Source organism: Chamaea fasciata, unplaced genomic scaffold (assembly GCF_029207755.1).
Source record: "Chamaea fasciata isolate MVZ Bird 193981 ecotype frontalis unplaced genomic scaffold, bChaFas1.0.hap1 SCAF_7, whole genome shotgun sequence".
In the NCBI taxonomy this organism is placed as follows: Eukaryota; Metazoa; Chordata; class Aves; order Passeriformes; family Sylviidae; genus Chamaea; species Chamaea fasciata.
In genome coordinates this window covers 12,560,606-12,588,173 of record NW_027094092.1, presented here as the reverse complement: position 1 = coordinate 12,588,173, position 27,568 = coordinate 12,560,606, and the positions used below count along the sequence as shown (strand labels likewise).

Below are 27,568 nucleotides of genomic sequence, written 5' to 3'. Positions count from 1 at the left end.
GAATATGATCCAATGTGTACGTGTTGAATAGAATCCTTTTAGAAAGCACTTCAGAGAAATAAAACAAAACCAGTTTGTTTTCCTTGACAATATTCGGTCCATGCAGTACAACTCACAAGAGAGCAATAAAAGATTGTTACTGGAAACTTTGAGAAATCATTGCAAAAGAAAACATTTATACAAGTTTATGGAGGCTTCTGAAGTATGGCCGATATGTTCAGGTCCTAAAGGGCTGTAAAGTATCAGGATATTGCACAGAGTAATGCTGATGGTCTTTATTCACATTGAATGCAACCGAGCTTGCTTTTCGCATATAGGAAAGGTTCATTCTGTACTGAATGATGTTTTGATTCCACTCTAGTGAATTTCTTATAGAAACACTAAAGACTACTTGGATTAATAACAAGAGTAATAAAAATAGGCCCCACTTTATAATACAAAGATAAACATATGTATTTGTAACGGGTAAATGTGTTTTGTGGAAAAGATATAAAATTTAAATCCTGGCAATCAGGCACAGAGAAAGTAAAAGCAGCCCTGAATGGTTACCCAAAATTGACTTTAGCCCTTATATTTGCTTATAGAAGAAGTAATTTTCTTAGGTCATTTCTGGTTTAAACTTGCTACTGAAGATATTTAGATAATACTTAGACTAGGGCTATAGCAAGATTTTAATCATAACGTGATGAATCTCAGTGCAACTTTTCAGCCCTATTTGAGCCAAGTTTGCTAAGTTCATAAACCTTTTGATAAAACTGGGTCAAGTCTAGGATGAACTCAGATTGACTTATGGCATTGCAATTAAAAAGGAAGCACCTTGTTATCTTCAGAAAGTTCAAAAATTAAGTAATAGTCTCAATATTATAAATCAATGGAATGCCCTCTTATGAAATAATTTACCATGTTCTGTCTATTCAGCTTTGAAAAGAAGACAGAGAAAGACCTGGGCTGATGACAGGACTAAAAACCAGGCAACAGTCAAGATTGCAGTCGTAAAAGTATATCTGCAGAAGGAGACCTTGAAGTATTAGATTTTTTTTTTTTCAGAGGAAACATGGGGGAATGGGGGAGGAAACATGCTAGAGCTACTGCACTGAACAGAGTCAGGAATTTCAGAAGTTCACATGTCCACTATCAGTATATGAGAATAAAGACTGCAAAAATACTCTCTTAAAATTATTTACTCTTTTTAAACTGTAATTTCAAGTTGCTCTTTTAAAATTTTTTTAACATATTATAAATAACCTGTAGAATTCATTGTTATAATGAAAAAGCTTAGATGGTTAGAGAAAATGCAAATGATTAAATTGAAAATCTCAGTAATATAAATCATGATGATTAGCACGAAAACTGATTGGCTAAAGAAGTGAAACTTATTCAAGAAAAAACCAAATTTACCTCTTGGACAGGTTGCCCTTTGTACCAAATAATACCACTACTATTACTAATGTAAATTTTCCCATTATTAATTCAGCATTTTTATTTCTCTCTTAAGCTGCTAAAGTTGAAATTGGGATTTAATTTAATTTTTCATTTTAATTTTTATTGACAAAGGATTGCTCTGAGGTTAATATTCTGCAAAGATTTTGTGTGTCCTTCAGCACACAGGTTTCCAAGAGAGGCCTGCAGAACAGGAGAGGGCACTTCATTTATGATTACTAGCTATATCTCCTTGCTTTGCAGCTATCAATAACCTCCTTAAAAATAAAGATAACACACCCAGATAATTCATTTCATTCTAGCAATAACTGATCTTTATCACTGCATACCACCAGAGCAGTCTGGATACCATCTAGGAGTTTCACTAAAGTATTTGCATAAATCATCATCATGGAGCCCCTCTAGGCATTTGTTGGGTTTGAAGTAACTAAGATGCAAAAAAATCCTCTTTGACTAATAGTCAAGAGACAGCAACTGACACCAATCGATGTCTGTAACTGAATCAGATGCAACAGATTTCTCCAGAAGCCTGGGCAAATACAATCTGGGGACGCGGAAAGAAATCAGGAATGGCACTGGGAACATGAAAGAGATGTTAAGAATGTGTTTGCTGAAAATATTAGAAGGGAGCGTAAGATGTATGCGAGAATGCCAAAACAGTATGGATTAACCAGAGGAAGCCAGAAAAGATCAGAATTCAGTTTCTGTGCTCAAAGAAGCTTTTATTCTTTCTTCTCTATCTTCCTCTGATGCATCAGAGATTGACCTCAACTACAAAGAACATGTTAGGTAAAGGTGGACCGCTCTTACTGCAGAGAATACTAATTTTCCTGGACACGTAGTTCAAGGTATAAAAACCAATAAATTAAAAGCCCCGCTATTTAGAGAGTCCTGTTAGATCATCAAACCATTTCTCTTCTCCTGATTCTAGATGTCAGTCATGTGCTTTAGCGACTTTCCTGTCTGCTTCATTCACTGTGGCTGTGACACGTCATATATTGGGTATGGAGAATGGGAGCACTCACAGCAGTAGCAGCAAGAAACATTAAGGATTTGAATTCCATCTTGCACCAACATCCTTCCATTACTCTGAATACGTTTGCAGTGTAAAAGCAAGCATGTCTTGGGTTTAAGTATGAAGGTTAAAGCATTTAGATTTACTAAATATGAATCCGGAGCAGGTATCCTGCACAATGCTTGCTTAGTGTTTGTGGCAATCTTTCGCAAAACCTTGGGTTGTTCTTGTTTCTGTCAAAGGTATTTCCTCCAGGTGCACAAAGCCCACAAAACATTTTTACCTTCCTCCCAACACAACAAGGGGTCGGCAACAATCGGAGACGCAAAAAAAATTAGGGAAGTATTTTTGAGACCTATATATCCAGGTGCCTCATGAACCATTTGATTAGAAGAAGGCTGGACACCACACTGGCAGATAGTCAGTGAAGACATCAACAAGTTGTAGGATCACCCCTCCACTACAGAAGGGAAGCTCAGCTCACTATCCCAGGCTACCTCTGGGGAAAGGAAGAACAGTTCTTGTTGTTGCTGGACTTCATTCAAACTGGCAGCCAGCCCAGGGCATTTTTCAAACATTACTAAACCAGTTCACATCTCTACAGCAGGTGATCGAGGGATTTGAATGAAGGCACCAACTGCAAGTGTTGACCTTTGATATGCAAGTCTCTTTCTCTCCACCTGGCCTACCACAGTCTGTACAGCCACAGAGGGAAAGCCTCTCCTGAGCAGCAGTTTCTGGACAGCTCAAATGAGCCACTCCCTGCAGCTTCCATACGGCAGAAGAGTGAACTCCTTCGGACAACCTGGAACTCACTGAAATGGCTCGGTTTGAAGCATACCCAACAGCTAAGCTTCACTTACGAAGAACTCATGGTGCATGAACCCAGTAATGTGCCCAATCTCACACGTCCTGTGGGAGAAAAGGAAAGGCACTCGAAAGATTCTTTTTGGGAAGAGAGTAAAAAGAGAAAGCGCAGCTACTTCTGTGATCAGCTTCAGATGACAAAGCTATTGTCACAAGAAGAAAAAAAGCTACGGAGTTGTTTCTCTCCAAAATATTAAATTTAGATGAACCTTGACGTTTCTAGGTGAGAAACCAAAGTCTAGCTCCAGGTAATAGCATGTGTGCTATGTATGTCACTAATTAAATATATACAACAACTAAGACACATTAGTTAAGAGAGGCCCATTAGTCATTTGTGTGTTTACAACATACCTCCTGCTGCTCAAACATAGTTGCTCAAACATAGTTCCTCTGACTTGATGAAGTATATACAGAACACCATTGTGATTTTTCTACAGAACATGAGCTGGTATCGAGGAAATGCAAATGCCACGTAGTGCTGCAAGATCCAGATTCACAGAGTACAGTGGTAGCTGAATTGTTTGAAAAGACATATGGCATCCCAAGTGTAACAGATAGTTGAATCTCAAGGGGGAACCATTGTTCATTCATCTGGACCAAGTGACATTCTTTATGCAAGAATAATTCCTGATTAAAGGGTGAGTTTTAATGGAAACTAATTAGGCAACCTCTTTAGCCTGGGCATAATGATCAAATGAGCTGTCACACACTACCTGATACAATGATCTCACTTGGTACAAGATTTTATTCCTTAGCAATTACACTCCCACGTTGCACTGCATGTGTTTATTGCCTGGAGCACACATGTCAAATTAAAGAGCAGCTTATGCACCTGATATTTAATTATTGCCTAGCACTACAGACAACCGGGAAATGTCAAAGCGAGCAGTCCTGCACTGGAGCAACTAAAACGGATATCTTCTCTGGCAAAGAAAAAAATAGAGATAAAATATGTATAGATGATTCAGTTGTCTTACAATTCACAGTTACAAAAAATGGCCTCCCAAATCTTAAATAATTTACCATCGTGCTCAGTGCAGAGAATACTCCCTGAGCTGAAGGGTACATAAAACAGGTTGATCAGCTCACACGATTATTTGTATTAGATGCATTTTTGCATGATTAGAGTGTTTACAAGAAAATGTTGAAATTTGAGCTGGTTCATATCAACTTCAAATACCAAAGGGATCATTTATTTATTCAGGTATGGACTAATTCACAGGTGTTAAAAGAAACATTCATTCCTACAACCCTGTTATCCTGCAGTTAACTTAAAATCATCCTTAGCTTACTGGAAATTTTCCTAAATTCCTTCATAGTTAAATCACCTCCTTAATCCTAGTTGTAATAAGGCTGAAATGAAAAGCCAGCACTACTAAAAGAGATGCAAGCAAAGGGTTTCCAGCAAATTGAGACAAGCTAATCAAAAAAGAAAGTTTTATTGCTCCAACAGAGGTGATGACAATAAGGTGAGGAAAAATCCATACCTCCCCAAGTTCTGAGGAGGATTTTTAATAAAGAAAAAATGTGTGCAGTACAAAAGAGTTTCTCTTAGTCATTGATCTGCAATAGAACACCCAAATAGAGATACGATGGTATCCTGGGGTTAAGAAAGTTGTGTGTGTGTATCTTGGACCATTCTACTCCCAATAAAGGAATCTAATTACCCGTAGTCTTAATTGCACAGTCTAATACTAAAAAGGCTTAATAAGAGTGCTTTTGTATTTACAAAACTGCACAGCTTGTGAAAGAACCCTCAAAACATTTGGCAGGAATCCCAGCCGAGGTATGACTGACTGGAACCTCTAATGACTACAACATGTAAACAAGTGTTTTGTTTCAACTGATAATCATTAACTTCCAGTGTCAGACTTATCCCACAAGGTTTTGTTCACTCCTTCACCAGGCTGCTTTACAAAGGCATCTGGTGCTAAGGGAAAGGGCGAGGGGGGGGAGGCAGAAAGTGCAGAGTGCTATACAGTGTTGTCACTCTTAAACTAAAGTGGCAGTAGGCAAATGAAAGGGTCATGAGGTAAATGCTTCTAACAAGGAGCAAGCTGCTGTGATAATTCCCACCATTCTTTGATGGTTCCTCTTACTGTGTGACTTAGTGACATAACGTGCTAGACCTCCTGGTAATTTTATTTTATTTTTTAATGAAGAAAGGTAATTTGAAACGGAGCCTCTCTGAATTATTGTTTCATGCCACGGTAGCTTTCAAAATTAAACGTGTAAAAAAAAAAAAAAAAAAAAAAAATGGAAATTTTGTCTTCCTTACTACTGTAGTACTGGAACAATCTACCTCTAAGTGCTGCATTAAAATAAAAGAGGAGCTGTTGAATACAAGTCTCATAAGGACAAATCTGGTTGCAGACATAACAGAAGGAAAGCATGTCAGAAATGGCACAAACTGCCCCAGCTAGCTAAGTAACAGTCATTTTAAATGTGAATTTCAGATGTCCAGATCCTCAGCTAGACTAACTTTGCTAAAATGCAGATACTGGGGAGAAACCTTGCCGGATCTGTCATCATGCATTTACTTTATCTTTAAAGTACTTCCCATTCAAATAATTTCATGTAGAAACAGCGAAGAAGTTGTAAAAAACTATGTCCATTATGTGTAGCGTTTAGTAAAGTTTTGCAGCCTATAAACAAAACCCTGGATCGCCCATATTTACATTCCCAACCCTTTCTTTGCCTTAGAAATGCAGCTAATTTGGTAATTTTTAACCACACGGCTGCAGTGGTTTCCGAAACAGCAGGAGTAGCTTGCAGGCTGCAGATCCAACACTTCCGTGGCTACCTGCGAGCAAAAGGTCGTTTGCAACATCCATTTAACTATCGATACCTCGGAGACTCCTTTGAAAGGTTTGCACTTATTTCATGCCCTGCTAGGACGTTGCCTGTGAGAGAAGCATTTCCTGCTCAGCCTCAGCAGAGCACGGCGGAGCGGGGAGCTCACAGCTCTCACCCCTGCACCAAGGAATTCACGCCTGCAGCCCTCCAGCGGCTCTGGTATACAGCCCCGCAGAAGCAGGTAGGAGCTGTGAGGCAGCCCAGCTAAATTTACTTGAGGAACACTTGGCAAAGCAAGTTTTGCAATTGTTTAATTTTCATTACAACTGCTGCCTCATGAGATAATGATCCCTCATAACAGTGTTTCGTGTAAAAGCACATTATGCCTTTACCCAGCACACGCAAATGGCCAGTGATTATTAACAATGTTAAAATGTCAGTAGAACCAAGCCAGCAGAAAAGGCGCAGATTTAGATGCCATAAAAGCTGCAAATGACTGTTACATTGTTTTAAGGAAGCATCTTTAAAAGGCTCTTACAAACAGAGAAAAAGAGATATTTGTTAAGTGGAATAGAAATTTATGATGAAATGTCAATCAAATTTGACTTCACGACAAGCATTAGGCACAAGAAGCAGCTAAGCTCATCACTGCTGCCACTATTACTTTCAGTTTTAGGATTAGAGACAAAACGCTCCATAAATAATTTTTGATTTTACCTTTGGCTTGAATTATTTTTTGCCTTGCCATTCCAGGATTTCAGTGTTTTGGAATGCTTTAAGAAAACATTCTCAAAGTAAAACTTTAGAAAGTCCAAATCTGCACATTTGCCACGGATTTACATTAAAAAAAAAAAAAAACCACCAAAATATTTAAATGAAAGTCTAGTAAAGAGTAAAAGGTCTAGACAGGATAATCGCTATCTAAACTATTACAAATATTTTAGAGGCTTTTAGCCTCAAAATGTCACTCACAGCATCATCTCAGATACAAGTGGGTCTTATTCCCATTCACTGAGGGGAAAATTAGTGTGGCAAAAAGTCTGATTCACAAAGGATTCATGTTTGGCTGTTGTTGGTTATTTACATCAATTCTCCAAAGTTATTCACATGAATTTGAAATCATTCAACTCAGTAGACTCTGTTTAGTTCAATTTTTAAATTAGAAAGAAAGAAGCATTGTGGGGTGGAGTTTTGGTTTGTTTCTTTTTTAAATTTGCTTTGGGTATGAAGTTTTGAGGGGGGAGGTGGGGGGGTTGCTTATTTGTTTGCGTTTTTTAAGTTACCACTACCTGGCAAAGAATACAGCACCATCCAGGATTTGTCAAAATAGTTACTGTGTTTGTCTCCATGTAACTCCAAAGCTCTGCAAATGCAAGTAAGTTAAATCATTTCTAATTCTAGCTTGTTCAGTTGCCAGGCCACATACTGTATTTCATTTCATACATTAACAAAAGGTGTTCAAGAGCAAATGAGTTGTGAATGTCAATGTTTTCCCCTCTAAAGATATGCTTTTATAAATATAAACCTTCAACCTCTTTATTAAATGTGAACATAAACAGAAATATGAAATCAAGCATTTTAGACCTGATCTGTGTAATCTATTGCCAATAATATTCTTTTTTTCACTTCCAACTATTATTTTTTTATCTTACACAGACAGTAGCCTTTTCAGATATGACAGTCAATAAATATTTGTATATCCCTCTCACTAACCTCAGGCTTAATTTCTTCTCCTCAGTTATTATAAACCAAATACTTTAGAAACTGATTTAGATAGCTCAAAGAATAAATTGGTACATCTATATAATTAATATAATATAGATTTTTGAACCAGATAGATGGGAGATATTTCAAACATGACTCTAAAATATTAATATTTCATTGCTTTCATTGGGCACTCAATTGTGAGCTGAGTTTAAGGCAATAAATTAGTCTTCCTTAAACATGCATTAGATAGATATTGTTTCTTTAAAGTTGGAAACCTATCATTTGTCTCCAGTCAGCTTTAACACTTAGCAGGTCTGTAATAAATACACACACAAGCAACAGAAGCCTGTACATTAGCAGAGATGCTAAGAGGGCTATTAATTAAGCCACACTGGTACAATGTGATCAAAAACAAGGCATCAGTATCCTTAGGGCATAAACACATTTCAGGTCAAACTTTACACACATGCATGCATATATGCATGTATGCAAACATATATATATATACACATATATATACACACACACCCCCCACAAACAGAAGTATATACACCAGACAGACCCTTCCTTTATGCCAAGTATCAAAAAAAAAAAAAAAAAAAAAAAAAAAAGGCATCAAAGTAACTATTTGCACTGGCTGCTTCGTTTATTTGCACTGTGAATTATTCGAGATCAGATTTTAAAGCTCGTTTGGTTTCTGATCTGCTCGAAGCCCAAACCATTGTCTCGTACTGTATATACTGATGGCCTGGCACCACCCTATGGCAGCCACCAGAAATGCAGATGTAAGTTCTTCCAGATGCAGAGAGAGAATTTAGCAACACCAAAACATAGTAGAGAAGAGAAGCACTGAGTGTTTCCTCAAAACAATCAACAGGTATTTTTTCAAAACTAGCTAGATTCTCTTAAACGTGTTTTATAAAGTAGTTATAACAAGTGTGATTCTTGCAAAGAGTTTAGTGCTGCCTAAAATCCACAGCAAAGCAAATTTGTTAGTGAATGCTGTATTTGGGGTTTTTTTCTAAAAATACCATTTAACAATCACAGTTCTTATGATATCAAAGTTCATAACCAGATGGGAATTATTTTCAGGCCTTCTGTGCCAGGAAGGCTGACCTCCAGTGTGTAACTACAGAGTAAAGGGTAAAAGTTAATCAATTCTAGCAACTAGGGAAAGAGAAATAGGTGGCTTCATAGCAGGAAAGGAAAAAAAAAGCCCTCAGTGATTTCTTAGCCAGAGCAAATTTATTCAATCCTTACTTGGTCCATGATACATATTATGGATAATTAAAAAAAAAAAAAAAAAAAAACCCACAACAAAATGCAGAGCTCCCTCTCCCTGGAAAAAAACCCATACACCCACTCCTCAATCAAATGTAAGAGGGTAAACAATTCCCACAGCTCCATTCCTCAGACAGGATAAACATTGCTGCAGCATCAGGAAAGCTGGCCATTCCCAAAGAAGAGGTAAAGTCACAACTCTATCCCCAGATATCTTATCCAGTCACAGCCTCTGTGCAACCCAAAATTAGATTTCTAGCACACAAAATTAAAACAAAATGTAAAAGCAATATAAGAAGCCCAAAATGCTTGTTCAAAAATCCTTTGAAACAACTCAGGTTCCTTTTCCCAGAGAAACTTCTTCTAAAAACCTACTTGGTATTGCAAGTTTAGTCTGTCTTATGCTCTGGTGCATAGTTTGCTCTTCATTGCCGTCATTATGAAGGTTGAGTTTTATCAAGTGTGAAAATAATTTCCTGCTGCTCCCAGAAAATTATAAAAGAGAGCAAACTGAATTTAGGCTTATATTCCATTTTTTTTCTTTTTTTTTTTTTTTCTTTTTTTTTTTCTTTTTTTTTTCTTTTTTTTTTTTTCTTTTTTTTTTTTCTTTTTTTTTTTTTTTTTTTTCTTCAAACATATACATAGGAAACTTGAAAAAGATGGACTGGTGAGGCATATTCTTTAATTGACAGATTGCTTTACTATAGGCTTTGCATGAAACTGACTAAGACAAGCATCTAAATTTAAGACCTCCTGGATCTCACAAACACAGAGCACCTGCAGAATTCCACAGAAACTAACAGTGCTTTTACAGGAGAAATTAAGTCTCAAATGCCATCATTGACTAAAAATGCTGTGGTAGCTTTATCCAATTTCAGATAAACTGGATTTTTCAAATGTAAAATGAAATGAATGGAATAATGTGTAAAGTTTACTTGCTCCTGTGTTTAGAGAGATTTTTCTGGACATTTGAGTGCTAGAAAAGGAAATATTTACACAATATAATTCTTCTATGGTTCAACACTGACAATTCAACCATAGATTCTTGACCACACCTCCCCATAAGGAGAGTGTCTTGCAACAGAATTCAGAAAACCACAAAACGCCTGTGCTCATGAGAGTAGCATTTGTATTTCTAGAAAAGCTTTCTTAGGAGAGAATCAGTTTTCGTCAACAAATTAAGATGCAAACAATGCTCCAGAACGTGCAGATCTCAGTTCATGCCCTTTATAGATAGAATGGAGGTGCACAGGGATTTAATACTTCCTCTGGATGAAATGGCATGTCTGAATTATCTTGTGTCTTCCTCACAGAAACATCCACTCATTTTTTTTATTCTCTAGGTAGGAACCATACTAATGACAGAGGTTCAGAGAAATCAGTGAGAAAAATGGAAAAGACACAGAACATGCTCTTCCTATGGTGGATTTTCACTCTGAAGACATTATTTCTCAGAAATTCCACAGCTTCAAAAGGAAAAGAAAGCTAAACAGCAACAGCAAATCTTGCAGCACTAAATATAATAGTACAATTTATATGTTATTTTCACAAGGATAAGCTGTTTTCTAAGGACAAGACAAAATAATCAACTCTATAGAAGCAGCTTGAGTAGTCTAAATATGTCCCAGTTAAAATTTTTAATGAAGCTGCAGAGTGAATGCAAATCTACAAGTCCCAGAGCTGGTGCAGCACCACGTAATTTCTAAGTAACAGTGCCTGAGAAGTCCCCTGGCAGCACACGGCAGCTCCTGCCGAGGAGCCCAGAACCCTTGTAACACATCAGTGCTCCACACAGCAACATTCAACCACTCCCTTTAATCCTTTTTACCTTGTGAGGAATCTAAATCTGCTGGGGGGGGGGGGGGGGGGGGGGGCAGGTTAGACTGCAGGCTTTGGGATCCAAAAACAGCAACATTGCCAATGCCAGGGAAGGCAAAGCTCCAGTACCTTTTAGCAGGAGTCTTGAGAGGGCTGTAAAAACAGTGAGAGCCTCTCCCTCACAGGGATACTTGTTAGAAAGGATAAACCCCTCAGCCAGGTTTAACAGCAACAAACTGGTGGGGGGGGAGTGGGAGAAAAACCCACACAGGAAAAAGGGATGCTAAATTATAGAGGAACAGTAGCACATATGTTGTATTCATTCCAGGTCAGAGTTCACAAGGAATTTAAATCCTGGTAGAGCCTGAGTGCTTTCAGCTACCATTGGGCCAAATCCTCCCGTCTTTCATGTTTCCTTCAAAAAAGGCAAAACTGTCAGGGACTCCCAAATTATTTTTCCCCACTTAGAAGAATAGCTGGAGCGCTAAAATGAGAGGAAGATATGACAGAACTATTCTGGCTTACTGACAGAGGTTACTTGGCACATCTTCTCCCCCTTAAAGAAGAAGGAAAGTCAGACACATAATAGAACAAGCCAATGGGAGAACAAACGTTTCTCATAACAACTCAAGGCAAAACATTCCTGTTTGTTCCCCTGCTTGCTGGGAGGACATCTTTCCTGGCTGCTGGAAGATTTGGATACCTTGAACACTCCTTCCCTGGAAAGAGTTGTCCCTTCCCCCACCTTCCTGCAGCTGTCCTGTTCCAGGTGAGATCAGCAGCTCTGAACTCCAACACACCAGGCTGACGGGAAAGCTGAAAGGCTTTCCTGGGGTTTTTGGCTCACGACCTCTAACTTTTTGGGATGATGCCAAAGTACAGCTCTTTCTGTGCTTGTTGGCTCAGCAGCCCTAGCAGGGTGAACTAAAGCCCAGGCCTCTAAAGGACAATTACTCATTTATGCACATTGAACCTACAACCTTGTAACAACCAGGACAAATACGGCACTTCAGGGTCAGACTCTGCTTTTGGGTAAACACTAGGCGAGTAACACAGAGTGCATGTCCTTTAGACGGTTTTGAGCAAGCCCACAAAAAGCACGTGCTTGCACAGAGAAGGGAGCCTTACCCCTACTTTACATCACACAGCAAACACGGCCCTGTCGTGCCCTGTTTCTGCATGGAATTTATTACATCAAAAGGGAGAAGTTTTCACCACCAGGCAGAGCTCTCCAAGAGACACCCAGGTTCAGAGAACAGAGTTCATGCACTGACAGACAGCCCAAAGGCTCCTCAAAACCCCTCTGAAAAATCTGCACAATAAGTAGGGAGCACCTGGACCCAACATTTATGTAGTAATAGAAAATATGAACTCCAGTTAGGGTGTGCAGCCTTTGCCAAAGCTTGATTGGCGTTAGGCGGTTTTGGCACCGTCGCTTACAAAGACTTCAATGGAAACCTGTGTGACTGAAAATTAAGGGTACAAAAATTATATAGACTAGAATCTACCTTCAAGTCCTTGTGCAGGAGGAAGGTCAACCAGGTAGCTGCTACTCTAAAGGCAAGGAGGCAAATTTAAAAACAGCTTGAAATCTTTGAATAAAGAAAATAGTGGTGCAGAAGATACCATGAAACCTCACTTGGCCAACAGCTTATTCTGAAAAACAAAACCCAAGAAGGGAAAAAATGTCAGAGGACATGGGGAGCCAGGCAAAGAAATATGTAGCTGTCATTTCAGTTAATTTCTGTGCTGGTTATTCATTAAGTCTTTTGTCTACATCTACTGATAAAAGACTTTAATCTCTACACTTCAATTCCAAATCACTATGAATGACAATTTAAGGCATTTTATTTACCCCATATTTTTAAAGATGCGGTAATTAAAATAATCTGTTTTACACTTATTAAAAATAAATTATTGCATATTTTAATGTTTTTCCTCCCTGCAACTTTTTCTTAATTAGTTATTTAAACTGCGTTGAAAATCCCAAGCCAATACATTTCAATATTCATTTTTCTATTTTAATTTTTCAAACAAGAAGAAAAGTTTCCCTCTTTAAGCTGAAAATTCAATTTAAAAAGCAGATTAAAACTCATTGGTGTTACTTTACATCGTTCTCAGAGAGCTTTCTTTTTCTTCAATATTTATTAATGACGATATTCTTGCATGTACAGATTATCTTACATCTATTAGCATCTTTTATCTAGAAGGAACTTGGAGAGCTCTAACAAACAGACACTTTTGTAACTACGATGAGAGACTCCTTCACTATTCGAACCCAAACCTCCCTGGAACAGAAATCCTTCAACCGTTTAAAAGTACTCAGCAATGCTGTGAAAATCAGCAAAGAGCACCTCAGTGAACATCAGCAGAATTTAGGGCAACATAGACCCATTCCCTCTTGCTCCCATTGAATCTTACCATAAAACTCATAAGGTAAATATATCAACTCTGGATGCTGATGGACAAAGTGTTATTAGTTCTATTGGATATCAGGCCTTGTATCCCTAAATAAAGGATTAGTAAACTGCATATTCCCAAATCAGAAATGGCTGCGCACACTTTACCTAATTAATTTAGTAGCACACACCTTCAAGCATGTTGCTGTTTTACTCTTTGAAGAGCACTGGATTACTTCAGTATTAGCAAGTAATAACCAAAAATACAACCAAAATCTGGCTGCTGTATCAGCCTAGATCCTCAGCAGATGTCAGCATGTTCTAGGTGTATGCAGTGCCACACAGCAATGCCAGAGAGGAGGCTTCACAAGGATACACATGCAAATGTACGTGGTTTAAATTTAATTGTAATTACAGACTTTGTGAAAACAAAGCTTCAGGGGAAGACAGAGGCTTAATTTCAGCTCAGTTGGAACTGAAGCAATCATTACACAGTGGGGAATGGTACAAAGAATGAACTCAGTAAGCTTCTGCAGAAAATTATTGAGTTTAAAGGGTCCCTCTACGTCTTAAAAAATAAAATAATTTTGCTCTTTGACTGTGTTTTTCCACCATGACATAGCATTCAAATAACTTCTTCCAAAGTGAGACACACAGTATACTTTGTTTGCCTGGGATAGAGTTAATTTTCTTACATCTGTAGGCACGAATGTTGAATGTGGCATTTATTTTCTACAATGCAAAAATTATGTTTTCCATAATATCTTGTTTTCTAACTAATGTGCTTAGTTAAAACAATCAGTGTGTTATTTTGGTCCCATTATATTGGTGGTGACTGAGACTTCTAGTTTGGCCAGCCTGTTTCTAGTTTTTCAGGTAGATGCCCAGGCCAAATTTGGAGAGGGGGAAGGGGGAGAAGATGACTGGAGTTGGTTTAGGGGTGGTTTTATGTTGTTGCTTGGTTTTGAATTTGGTTTGGGTTTTTTTGGCCCTTCTCCTATTCAGTTGTTTTTGCCTGCGCAGACTGGTGTTTTGTTCGTGTAGGAAGCAAGGAGGTGAAGTGAAATGAAATGAATGAAAACACTGCCTTGGCACGGGGTGTTTCCTAACTGCCAGCATCATTTTTACTGCCTGCACTGTCTAATGTTTCCCTAATAAATACTGTCCTGCTCTTCCATGCTAATCATAGAGTGGGCAGTGTGCACCACTCTCTCCTCAGCTGGCTTAATCTCTCCAGTGTTTGACTGGTACAATATTTTTCCACATTAAACCCAGTTTAATTCAGGGCAAGATACCACAACTAAAGATGAAACTTTTACACAATTGCTGTGAAAAACACTCCAGAGATACATAAATTCAAATTTTTACGTTCCAATGTCTCCTTCCCAGTTTTCATAGAATAGTTTAGGTTGAAAAAAGACCTTTAAGATCATTGAGTCCAACCGTTTACTCATCACTGCCGAGGCCACCACTAAACCAAGTCCCCAGGTGCCACGTCTGCATGACTCTTAAATACCTTGAGTGATGGTGGCCATGGCCAGAAAGAAGCAGCAGCTCTCCCAAGTGCACTTTAGAAAGGAGAAGCAGAGAGAATCCAGTACTTGCACACACATACATCTAGAGCAAGGCGAGCTCCACATCAATCTGACACTCAACAGTTCAGCAACAGGAAAACTGGAGCTACACAGCTATGAATTCATTCCTCGTTGGCAGTGAAGAGAATTCTAGTCTAACCTCACAGAAACTACTGCTATCACCTCCCATGATTAAGTATTCACAGCAATCCTCTTTGCTCATGCTCTGTATGCAGAATAAGTATCTTTCCTGATGCCCAGGGCTAAGGGTTAAAGAGCAAGGCTAAAGAACCCTGGTTAAGTTTTGTCCAACTTGGCGTGTATTATTCCATATAATTTTCCAGAGCTACACATTGCACTAAACTGGAACAAAAGAGAAAATAAGAGATTTATAAATTTATTATATTGCCCAGTAAATGATGCCTTCTCAGTCATCAGTCTCATTTCCTCTCAAAAATGCATGAGACTCTTCTTCATTCCTGGGGGCTTCCTTTCTCTGTAGTTCAAGTGTGATGGTCAAGCCACAGGGAAATGACAGAGCACATTATCCACAAAAAATAATCTTAAAGCCCAACAGCGTGCCCAGACCAATGATTATTTTAATGTACATGTTCAACATGCTATTCCTGATTTTGGATCCAAATTCACCCCCAATAATTTTTCCAATTTCTTTCCATCTGTCTATCTATCTCAAATGTAGCTAAAAACCTGGGTTAGAACTGGACTAAAAGTTTCAGCCAAATGCTGAAGATCTGGGTTTTAAGGTTTTGATACCTGCACTGTGACCAACTGTCCACTCCAGTAATTTTGTAAATGTACAACTTTGAATGAGATCTGCAGATTCCATTGCCAAATCAAAGCCAAATATATCAACTGTCATCATAATGTCTTTATTCACAGAAAGGGGGGGCACATTTGTGGGCATAGATAATAATTCACTGCATGCAAACTCTCTTTCTATAGGAATTACATTGTTGCAAAGCAGAGCTAGGAAAGCTCTACACTAAGGCTACATCCCTGTGGAAATGCTGCATGAAAAGGCTTTTTATTTTTAAAGATAAATTAATTTTTTTGTATAATTGAGTCACACTTTTCATGTAGCACTCAGCCTAGGGATGTCTGCAGGAGAAAAGAACAATATCTTACTAAATCCCTTTTAGGATCATTAAATTTAGATCACAAAACTCTCGCAGGCATGCAATTCCAAACATGTCACAGAAACAAAAGGAGCAACAGCAAAAAATGACAAGCTTCTCTTACATTATTTTCCTTCTTTACAATGATGTTTAAGGTAGCAAAGTGTTAATGAATTCAGTACAATGTATCATGCATTGTGTTAGAACTTTTATATTGTTGAAAAATTGTCATATTTGGCTAGGCAGCTGCACGGAGAAAAAAGCTCTGACAATATCTAATTGAGTCTATTTTTACAGTCTTTCAGATAACATTGTTAGAATTATGTACTGTACATATTTCTTATTTTTAGTTTCATACTCCCTCCCCCCACTCTTCACAGCCCCTCTCTGCAACAGTATTTTATTACTGCTGATATAAATCCAGGTCATTTTCACAAAAGATGAGTGAGTCCTATTCTGTGATATTGAAATGGGGCTGCATGCTGTTATGTAAATCACTATTAATAACTGAGTATCCAGGACATGTGCCTCCTAAAAGCCAGTCTTTCTTGGGAATGCTGACTGGGACACAAAGGCTTCGAGCTCCGTCTCCTACTTTATCATGTGCTTCATGGGCATTTCTGAGCTCAACATCGCACATCTCACTTGCTCTTTACAGTAAAATGGGAGTAGCAGAATATTTCCTTTGGGTTTTTTCCACCTTTGGAAACAAAGAGCGCTTCAATGCAAAGCCTTCCTCTTCTGTGGAGAGATTGTGTCAAGTGCAACTGCCCCAACTCACACACAGAATTTCTGGTATTGCCATGGGGTACTTTCAGCACAACAACCTTTCATCTCCTACCCTTACCCAATCAGCCTATTCACTTGTGATTTTTCATGAGTTTCCCAAGACCCCACAGCCTTGTAGGAGAACCAGATAGGTGCATGAGTCACAGAGATAGAACAATTTTCTTCCAGGACGGAGAAAGCATGTCTTGATCCTCATCCTTTGCAATAGCCTGGTTAAGAATGTTGCGGGACACTAAGCAGGGACTGTCAGAAAGTCTTTTCAAAAGGAATCAAATCGTCTGGGGCAGCACACACCAAGCAGTACCACCACTGATGAAGACCAGGAGCAGAAAGTTACTCCTTTGCACAAGACTGAATCTGCAGCCTTTGCGAATGGAAATACCATAGCCTACTTCCATGCAGGAGAACAGCACACCAAGCTAGACAAAGCAAGCCAGCCAGGGGAAATAGCCTCAGATCTCCACATCAAAATGTATTTGTTTCAAAATACTACTGTTGAGGAGAAGTCACTTAAAAAATATCCCACAAGTTAAAAACAATGTAAAACTTCATACCCGTTCCCCAAAACTGGTGTTTAAGAATTATTTTATACTCAAGGGCTCAAGAAACAGACTTCTGGGGACAAAACTCTTTAAGAAAATTTCAGCCAGCCGTGGTCCAAGAAAGCAATTTGCTCTGTGTACACTAGGGACACTGTCAATAACTGGGCTTCGCTTGACTTTGGAGGAAAACATTTGACTGAGAAGAAAAAGAATTATTTCAGTTACAAGGTACAGAAGAGAGTAAGTAAATGGGACTTTCAAGATGGGAAAGAAAACCACATCACCAAAAAAAAAACCCCAAACCACCAAAAAACACTTCCCAGCTTCTTTTGTTAACTCCTATTAGCACCACAAAGATTTTTCCCAAAGAAAGTAGAGAAAAATATCTCCTCTTGGAAAAAATATTTCCTCTTGAAATTTGAATGACATACATTCATGTGGGTAAGATGAAACACTGAGCAAAAAGTCAAAATTCCAGAAACTGAAACTAGTACATTTAGTAGAAAAACTAAACTTTTCCTTTCTTTTACTTTTTTCCTCCCAACAATAGAAACATTCAGTTTAGGATGAAAAGCGGGATACCATTTTCCAGAAGACTGACAAAGTAAAATACAAATTCTCTATATCTTTCCCTCCAATTCTGTCTCCATAAGAACATATTTTATTATTTTTCTGTATGAAACCTCAAATTCTCTTGATTGGAACCTAGAAATGAGATATTGCTCTAAGTGATTTAAGCTTGTGCAAGCTTTTAGGTGCCCATGGGGGCACTGATTATTAGGGTAACAGGAGTGACCAAAAGGAATGAAAATAGAACTTGGAAAGCATGGCATTCTCAGGGAAGAATAGCTGGGATCTAATGAGGAGCTGTACCTGTGAAACCTAATAGCCAGAACAGAATTAGCCATTCAGGGTGACTTACTCAAAATAGTTCTTAGAGCAGGTTTAACAGCAGAAGTGCTCCAAACCAATATAAAGTGCAGCTGCAGATACAAGTAACAAATGCATGAGTTAGTAGGACCTGCTCCTCTGTTACAGATGCCCAGAGGCTACGGTCAGACATCCAGGATAGGAAAATGGATACACCATATAATCAAGACCATAATGCCCACAGCATTCACTTCCATTTAGCCTGCAGGCTTCTGAAAGTGCAGGGAAAAGTCTGGTCGATTATGGGAACTGGCATTATGTATGTATTGCCAAAGAGAGCAAAATTGTCTAATATGATAACACCACTTTTCATTTTTCATGAGTTTCCTGATTTAAAGTGCATAACATACTGGTTTGAACAGGTGGATTTAAGAATCAATTGGCTTGTGCACAAACTTGTCCGTTATTAAAAAAAAAAAAACAAACAAACAAATCAGTATAATTTTTATGGGTGGATCTACACAAAGACTCAAAATGGAATGTCACCAACTTTTCAGGCTGAACTATAACAACCTTAATAAAGATTCTGTCCATGTACTTCTGCCAGTTCCCATCAGAGGTGAGGACTGGGTCTCACATGAAAAGTTCTTATAAAAAAACCTAATTAAATCTGCTTGACTACTACCACTTACTGTCTAGAGTTACTATGTGACTGCATATGAAATAGCAGCTAATGACAAAAACCCAGAAATACTCTGTAAAGGAGGTTTCCACCTTCTGAATGCAAGATGAGCTGTAGCCTCATAATGATTGCTGTGACATTTATTATTAATCGCATATTTTTGGAAATAAATGAGTATTTTGAAGGGGGTTGTGTGCAACATTCAGTCTAACCCTTGCCTGTCTACTATTCATACTCAAGTTTGCAGGTTAGCATGGGAAAATAAGTATAATATGGTCATTTTCTGTTCAGTTCCAAGCCAGACACGGAATAACCCTATTCACAAACAGAAACACTGAATATGAGAGTTCTACCTGGACTATCAGCTCCTGACCTCATAGGTGTACACTTCACATAAAGTCTTCCATCTAAAGGGGCTAAATCTCCATCTTGGAAATTACACCTTTGGTCCATAGGGCTCATGGCAGGCAGTTCTAATCTCCCACTGCTCTGACAGTTAGTTTAGTTCCTGATTTTCAACCTGAAGGCACTCGTGGCCAACCCATCCCGTTTGTTCCCAAGTGTTCAGTGTTTTTGGAGCTTCACTTCCTCTATCCAGTCTGCTTCCTCCGCTGTTAAATTTTTCTCCCTCTCTCTTCTTTCCTTCCTGTTTCCCTGCTGTCCTTGAGAGTTTCTTGGGTAAATTACTGTTTGCAAGGACCTACTTGACAACAAATTATTCATTTCCATTTTGCACAATTATGCAAGTAATTTATTTAAGGATCCTGTTGAATGTGTGTACATATAACACACACAATTGTTACTAGTTACTGAATTATCAAACAGCTCAACACGACACAAGCCAAAATAGAGACTTTATTTTTGTGTCAGGAAGAACACTTATACTCGCTAAGGCGGGAAAATATTTTTTGGTATCAGTTCTGTTTATGGCAGTCTGTTTTAGGGTGGTTTCCTACCACAGTGGAGTCACAGAAACAAAGACTCTTCTCTGAATTATCTCTGCTTCTGGCAATTGTCAAAAAAATACACTCAAATAACACACCATTCATTTGCCCCAGCAAGCATCATGCAAGCAGCTCTTACTGCAGTTGCAGTCCTGGGCCAATGTTCAGATTTGTGAACAAGTTCCTGTCTCACAAGTGTCAGTCTCACATCATCCTTCATTTTGAGAACTATCTTTAATAAAATTAGCAGAGACTGACTGTACATTCTTCTCTCTCTAAATACTGAAAAATCATTACAAGGAAACAAGGACATCCATAAAGTGGCAAAGGTTCAAAGAAGCATCCATAACAGGATGTAGCCGTATCTCTATTGTGTTCCCTCCTTGTGACCCAGGAAACTAACTGGTAGGACTTGAAAGATGTACTAGAAAGCAAGCTCAGCTTGAAAACATCAGAAGCGAAGTTGAACTTCATTAGCCAATGTACAAGCCATCCTGAAAATAGGGAAAAATTAAGTCTTGTGTATGGTTTGAGGCTTTATGAAATTTCCACCCTTAGTATTTAAAATTATGCAATTGCTGCGAGGCCTCCCTCTATCTCTTTTGGAAAGTCTAAAACAAAATTTTCATTAAAGGAGGCTGCTAGCTTGCCTGTGGAGCCAAATAATTTCCACATATCCCATTTAAAAAAGCTCTTATTTTACAGGTCAGCTAAGCTTACCACACATGCCCATTTTGTAAAGGATATAACTCATGCCAGCTAGACTAGCAGATGGGGTGAAATAGAATAAAGAGATTTATCCTGGTAACTTGGAGAAAGGAGTTAATCTAGCAGCTCCATCAGATTAGAACACTGTATATTTTACATTTTGAGAATGATTTCATTTTTCCCATTACAGTTGCTGTTCGTTTTTTTGTTCTTTGTCCTGTTCACCTCCCTCTTTTATCACACAATACTCTTCTCCTGACTCTGTATATTCTGTATTGTCCCCATTCTTCCTTGATATGTGCTGTCCCACTGGACACACTCATTTTCCTTCACTTCTCTCTCTTTAAAGTGATTCTCACCCAAGTGAGTCCTCCATCCAAGAGCTTCTCATTTCCACAACATAAGGAAGGGTTTCCAGCCTGATAACCACCTTTCATCACACACACAGCACAAAGAACCCCTCTGGATTTCACTCTGACCTTCACACCAGGAGATTTCTGGATTTTCCCAGCACTGGGGTGTCCCATGCATTGTGCAGGTATAAACAGGACTTTAGCTCCTACAGGCCAGGTCCCTCCTTGCCCGGATGGAGAGCAAGTATGTCACTGCTGCTTTGATTCACCACAGATTCCCCAGATGTGGAGCCAGAAATACATTCTGATTGTGTTCTTTGACCAGAGGTCTTACAGCCCACATAAGGAGTACCCAAATCACCCTGCTCAATGGGAGTTTTGGAGTGTATTTATCAAAACTAGGAGTATTTCCATGGAGGACAGCCCAACAAAGTGAAGGAAAAACCAACACCTCTCCATCAAACCCCAAATTCTGCTCCACTGAAGTGAGAACAGACTTCAGTCTCAGACTATCTCGCTTGATGCCCCCAGAGACCATTGACCAAATGCAGACTACAGCTGTTTTACCATTCTCTCTTCTCATATGCCTTCTTCTCACCAGGAGATGCTCTATGTAGTGGAGCTTACACAGAATAAAACCCATTTATGCTCTCTCTCTCTCTGAGTCTGCATCCAGATGGGTTGGCTTTTGTCCCTTTGTGCTGCTCAGAAAACAAAGCAAAAAATCTTCCCCATTTATTGATTTCCAGAACCCTAAAGGTTTTCAAATAATGCCTTTGCCTTTCAAGGCAGAAGGGTTGGAAACCACAACATAGGATACCGGCAACAAAGAAAATGTTTTTTGAAAGCATTCACTCAGCAATTCAGAATCGATCTGCAGAGTGTGTTCCACTTGTGCTTGCTTTTCACAGTCATTAGAGCAAGAAAGCTCTTTTTGCACTCGTGCCTTGCCAAAGGGCTGGAAGGCTGCAGACTGTGGCCTCATGGACTGTGCACACCCGAGCTCGTAGGGCAGCCTGGCAGAGTTGGTGCCATTGCACAGAAAGGAGCAAAAACCTGGGCAAGAAACCCACCCTCCTTAAAGGGGAAAAGCATCCAAAAGATCATGTGTTAAGGAATTTTTGTAAATCAGGACCATCCTCTCTCAGGTAAGAAAAAGAGAGGAAGAGGCAGATGAACATTTCCTTATATCACCTATTGGTTTACACCTGGTAATTAAAAAAAAATAAAAAATTAAAAAAAAATAAAAAAAAAGACAGCATGGAAACATGCATCTACCCCAAGGCAAGAAAGGGAATAACCATCTGTTTAACCTCTGATCAAGGCCAGCCCAAATTGCTCTATCATCATGTCTACAGACAGGCAATGAAACACAGAAATAAAGTTTTTGCAGAAAAGTTACTTATCTCAAAGATCTCCTGTAAACTTCCCAGTTTTTGTGTAATCTGAAAAGATTGCCAAAATACTGTTTATTTATTTCCTAACACAGAGGCTGCTCCAATGGACCTTCCACAAGCAGAAGAAAAAACCCAATCAAGCAACCCTTTCCCTGGTCACAGAGCAGACAACTTCCTCGCTTCTGGAATGCAAGACCCCAAACTTCCTTGACATATCTCCTGCACATTGAGACAAAACAGTGCAGGAAGGAATAGCTGTTTGACCTCTCTCTCTACTGACAATAAGCACAACAAACATATGGGATGTATCTCTGTGGTGAGAAGAGCAGACAAATGCTTAATTTATTTAATGTTATCAGAGGCTGGAAGCATTCTGTGTCTTAAAGGTCCCCTAAAAACTCAGGCTTTTGTTAAGAGATTATTTTATCACCATGAAAAGTCATGTATTCAGAGATCCGTTGCCCTGAGACTTAGAAGAAGTGTCAGGTTACAACCATCTACAGGAATTTAGAATCAAAAGGAACCTGAAAGTCCAGCTTCTCAGAATCCATTTCACTACTTGAATATTTTCAGAGAAAAGATAAAAAAGCATGCAGATTTTAATTTTTTAAAAAATAGGTGTTTCTCTAACTAGCAGTCCAAGACTCCATGCCAGGAGTATTTGACAACACACTCTCTCATCCTTGCTCTGCTTTTTATACTGAGCCCATGGCACATCAGAGACCTTCATCCTTCACAGCTGCCACTCTTTTTCAGTAACCAGTACTGAAAATGTAAGAATATTGTAATAAAATTAAACCATAAGAATGAGTAATAAAATATAATATATGAATATTGTAATAAACAAAAATCAAACAATACAATCACTGGAAAGACCCACTAAAAGGGTTGGACATATGAAATTCCATTGCAGCAACCAGTTCATAGGCACCTTATGATCTTCAAGGTAGAATCCATAACCCTAAATTATACCTCTGGGTAATGACTAAGGAAAGACAATTTTCTCAAAAAGACAATCTTCAAAATATCTGTCATCTGTGCAGGGAGCTGCTAAAGCCATGGAAGGGTGTTTGCTGACATTCTGCAGCTGTTCCAGTGGAAGGTCCCAGGAGATGGGTAGAGGTTTCCATCCACAGGGACCCCCATTGCAGATGGGCTCATTATCCATCCTCAGCCAATATGGGAAATCCTTTCCTGATCCCAATCAGGTATCATGACAGTCTATGGATATATGTAATACAGAGTGTGACACCTATGTATTCTGCTGCATAATTTGTCACACAGAGTCAAGTCGAGTCTCTTGTAGTGTTTCTGAATATGCTGCATAGATTTTTGCATCCCATTCACACTCTTACTTGGTATTTTTCTTTGAGGTTTTTCCCTCTGTTGGCCTAAGAGACATTAATCTCACAAATGAAGAACAAAAAAGTCATTTCAAACAGGTCAATTTCTACATTCACATCTACTCACAAAACTTCCTATTTTTACAGAAAAAAAAAAAGTTATCATTAAAATTCCATGGAATAACCACAGTTGTTAACAACTCTAATGGAATTTCAGAAGATGTGCTATTTCTCAGGAGAGTTGGTCTTAAGCCTATACTTTGTTATCGGCTCTAGGAAAACAAACCAGAAACCAGTTAAACTAAACCTGATTTTATACTTTCTTCCTGACAAGTTGTGACTCTGCAGAAAGATCTTTTTTTTTAATGCTTTGGTGCTACCACCATAATTAAACATCACGCTTGTTCACTCAGATCTACAGCAACACAAGTGTAATTTTCACCATGTCAAAAATACAGTATTGTACTTCCTACTCATCTTCTGGCCACAGCATGACCACAAACAACAAAGAAGAGAGGGAAAAGAGAAAAAGAAAAAGAAAAGAAAAAGAATCCCGTTGTGGGAACTGTCTCCTTGGGAAAAGGCTGGAATTTCACGTCTTGGCACTATTTATGCATGCTGTGATTTCTTATGCACAGTCTCTATAGCATGAAAAAGCCTACATCAAATATGACCACCTTCTGAAGATTCTGTGTGGGTTTCGAAAAATCACTTTGCACATTCCAGTGCTAGTAGGTACCCACACTGAGTTATGAATAACTCCCAACATGTCTCAAAGCCAGCAAGCCTCTGGCACTACTTCAGGATATTCCTGGCAAGAGAGAGTTTTCCTACAACCATCATATTAGACTCAGGTAACATTTTGGAAAAGAATATTCTACTTACTGAGAAATCTTTTATTTTTCTAAGAAGGGGTCACCAATAACTCTCTTTTTTGTATACACAGATACGCAAATAGATTTTTAATCCTGGCTTCCCCAGAAAACAAGGCTGATGCAATCACATTTGTTTATCTGTTTTTCACCAAAGCTTCCCACATCAGCACATTTGCAAGCAGAACTAGTATCAAAGACATGTTGAGTGAAAACAGGCTGTCAATAGAAGGAAAAGTTCCAGACTGGGTTTGTGCACTTACTAGTCCCTAGAAAAGTTTATACTCAGGAGACCAAAATAATTTTCTCCAGTTGAGTAAAACTGGAGGATAACCCTAGGGTAAAACCAGGAGATCCTTCCAAACCATGGGAAAATGTCAGATTTCACTATCAGCATGGTATGCAATTCCACTGCAAACCAGTCCACAATGGTTCTTGTACTCCTGAAATTATTTGCTTTTAGCTTTCATGTTGTCCTTTGTATCAGCACAGCTCAGCAGTATTAGAGCTCACAAACAGCCTGTTCTTAGTGTACTTGTGCCTGTCTGTGCACTTTCAAAGCTACTTCATTGGTTGATTCTTTTCCCATTTGGAAAGAGAATTTGCACCAGACCCACCAAGAATCAATCAGGGCAGGCAGGTCCTGTGTATCAACTTTATTTATTACACAGGCTACACCTTCTAGTTCCTTTATGCATGCACGTTTTCTCATGATTTATTTTTATAAAACATATTTCAGTGACAGTACAAGTGGACAATGCTCTCAGGCATAGGGTGTGATTTTTGGGAGTCCTGTGAAGGGCCACAAGTTGGGCTCAAACATCCTGATGGGTCCCTTCCAGCCCAGCATCTTCTATGATTCTATTATCCTCCTTCTTTCTCAGTCAATGTGGTAAAATCAATAAGACTTAACTTCCAAAAAGCAGGGCCCAACACCGGTTTTTTTCAGCATGGAGGAGAAAGAAACTAGAGCTTTAATTCACTCTTAAATCCAGTTTAGAGCTCTGAAAATATATCTACATTTGCACTGTGTTCTCATTTTGCAGATAAGTGATAAAAACTCAGTTTTCTTCATGCTTTCAGCTGATGGTAGGCAGATTTTACATGGTTTTCTTCATCTGATTCTTACTTTAAATATATATATATATACAGGAATGAATGAGAGCATTAGCCTCCACACATTCTGTACTTTATGCTATTTACTACTGGATAGCCCCAGAATATTTGCAGCTGGCTGTACTGTGTTTTGTTCAATGTAGCTCTTTATCATGTTTTTTATCAAAGAACCGTGGTTTAGCACAGAATGAGGCAGAGCTGCATTGAAGCAGTAACGTGGTTCAGGTTACCAGATTGCATTTTTGATGATTTGGTATTAAAGTGCTCAACACACACACACACCCCAAAAAAAAAAAAAAAAAAAAAAAAAAAAAAAATCAGCATTTAAGAAATGCAAGTGAGAAAAGCTCTAAAGAGACACTGAATAAACTATATCATTATGGAGATTTTGCCTTACTTTCTGTATTAAAACAAGTAGCTTTGAATCAATACAAGCGAATCTCCCTATTATATTCTTTCTGAGGCAAATCTTACACTAAACTTTTGCTAGCAGAAAGTCAGGGGTGTGAGGACATGGAATTTGCAACCAGCACAGCTGTGCTGGCAAAAGGCCCTAACATAGATGTGGTTTTACCGGCAAAATTGAACTTTTGCCAGCATAGCTAATTTCCCTCTTGGGAGTTAGTTTTGCCAGTACAGCTGCGTCCAGACTCGGGATCACTGGTGTTAGAGACATTTACAGAGCTGCCATCACTGACTTCCAAGCATGGGCACACTCTCAGTCTCAGCAGATCACTGTTTTGTCAGCACCTTGGGCTGATATTGCAACCATGGCTAACAAGAAAACTACCAGTCCAAAAAAAAAAAAAAAAAAAAAAAAAAAGAAGAGTTACCTGGCTCATCCAATGCTGCTTCCAGGGTCATGAGGCTCACTTCCTTTTTTTTCCTCCTTTCTTTATTGTCCTGACTTCTTGCTGTAGGGGTAACACAGAACACTAACTAATTTAGAAGTAAATTTAAGTTACTCTATTACCTCCTCCCTCTCTGGCAACTTCAAACGCGTTACCTTCTCCCCATTCCCTTAACCCTCCATGAAGCCTTTGTGTTTCTGAGCTCAGTGCTGATTTCAGCTGATGACTGTGATAATAATTGCCATCAGCTGCAGTTCCACCACCTAGTTATGGTCTTTGCACAGCTGCCTGTCTCTCATCCTAAAGGACTTCTGCAGCATGGCATTTCTGATATGCTGCTGAAAGTGCTGATCTGCTACCACCTACACCCCCTTATTCAGCTTTTCTGTTTTTCTCAAGCATTATTGCTTCCAGCTTGTAGTCCTCTTTCAAACTGGGTTCTCTCCTTTTTCTGTGGGAAACAATTTTGGCTCCTGCATCAGATATCAGGCAGGACTGCTGCCCCTGCACATTTAAGACAGTGTTCTGCTCTAGTCAGAGTGCATCTTTTGCAAGTCGGATGATATAGAATATCATTTACCCTGTGCCTCTTCATCACTGAAAATCTGAAAAAGTTGCTCCACACCAGTGTCTGCAGAAGTGTATTTCGATTTTTCAATAATTCCTCTGTCCTTAATCTTAGTTTAAAAAACTCCACAATGAAGCTATTGCTGCTGGCAAGGGGAAAAAAAAATAAAGTAAGGGACTATTTTACACCAAAACAAGTAAAAAAAAAAAAGGGGGGAGGAATATTCTGTTTTCTACCACTACTAAGAGCAGACTCTAGTGAGAATGGGAAGCTGTCTTAAAAAGAGATTCCAGCATCTCAAGCACTTGGCAGCAGGAAAACAATGACACTGTTAAAATATTGAATGTTTTTCCTTGAAACATTATTTTTAATGCTTCTATATTTAGCTGATTCAAACAACCACAGAATACACTACCTTTTAAAAGACTGTTGTGTTTTTTCTTGTGATTTCAACTGACCCATTTAAATCTGTCATTTAACTTGAACTTTTGATAAACAGA

At 38.7% G+C, this 27,568-nt stretch overlaps 1 long non-coding RNA gene across 1 annotated transcript in view; it reads right to left on the bottom strand.

Annotated features, from left to right (window-relative positions):
* Nucleotides 1–26,722, bottom strand: part of LOC136292204 (uncharacterized) — a 36,300-nt gene extending 9,578 nt beyond the window's left edge. The window contains exons 1-2 of the long non-coding RNA XR_010721852.1: nucleotides 26,656–26,722; nucleotides 26,483–26,563 (exon numbers count right to left, since the gene is read on the bottom strand). This is a non-coding gene — a long non-coding RNA (uncharacterized lncRNA). The remainder of the gene's footprint in view (nucleotides 1–26,482; nucleotides 26,564–26,655) is intronic.
* Between the last annotated feature and the right edge of the window lie 846 nt (nucleotides 26,723–27,568).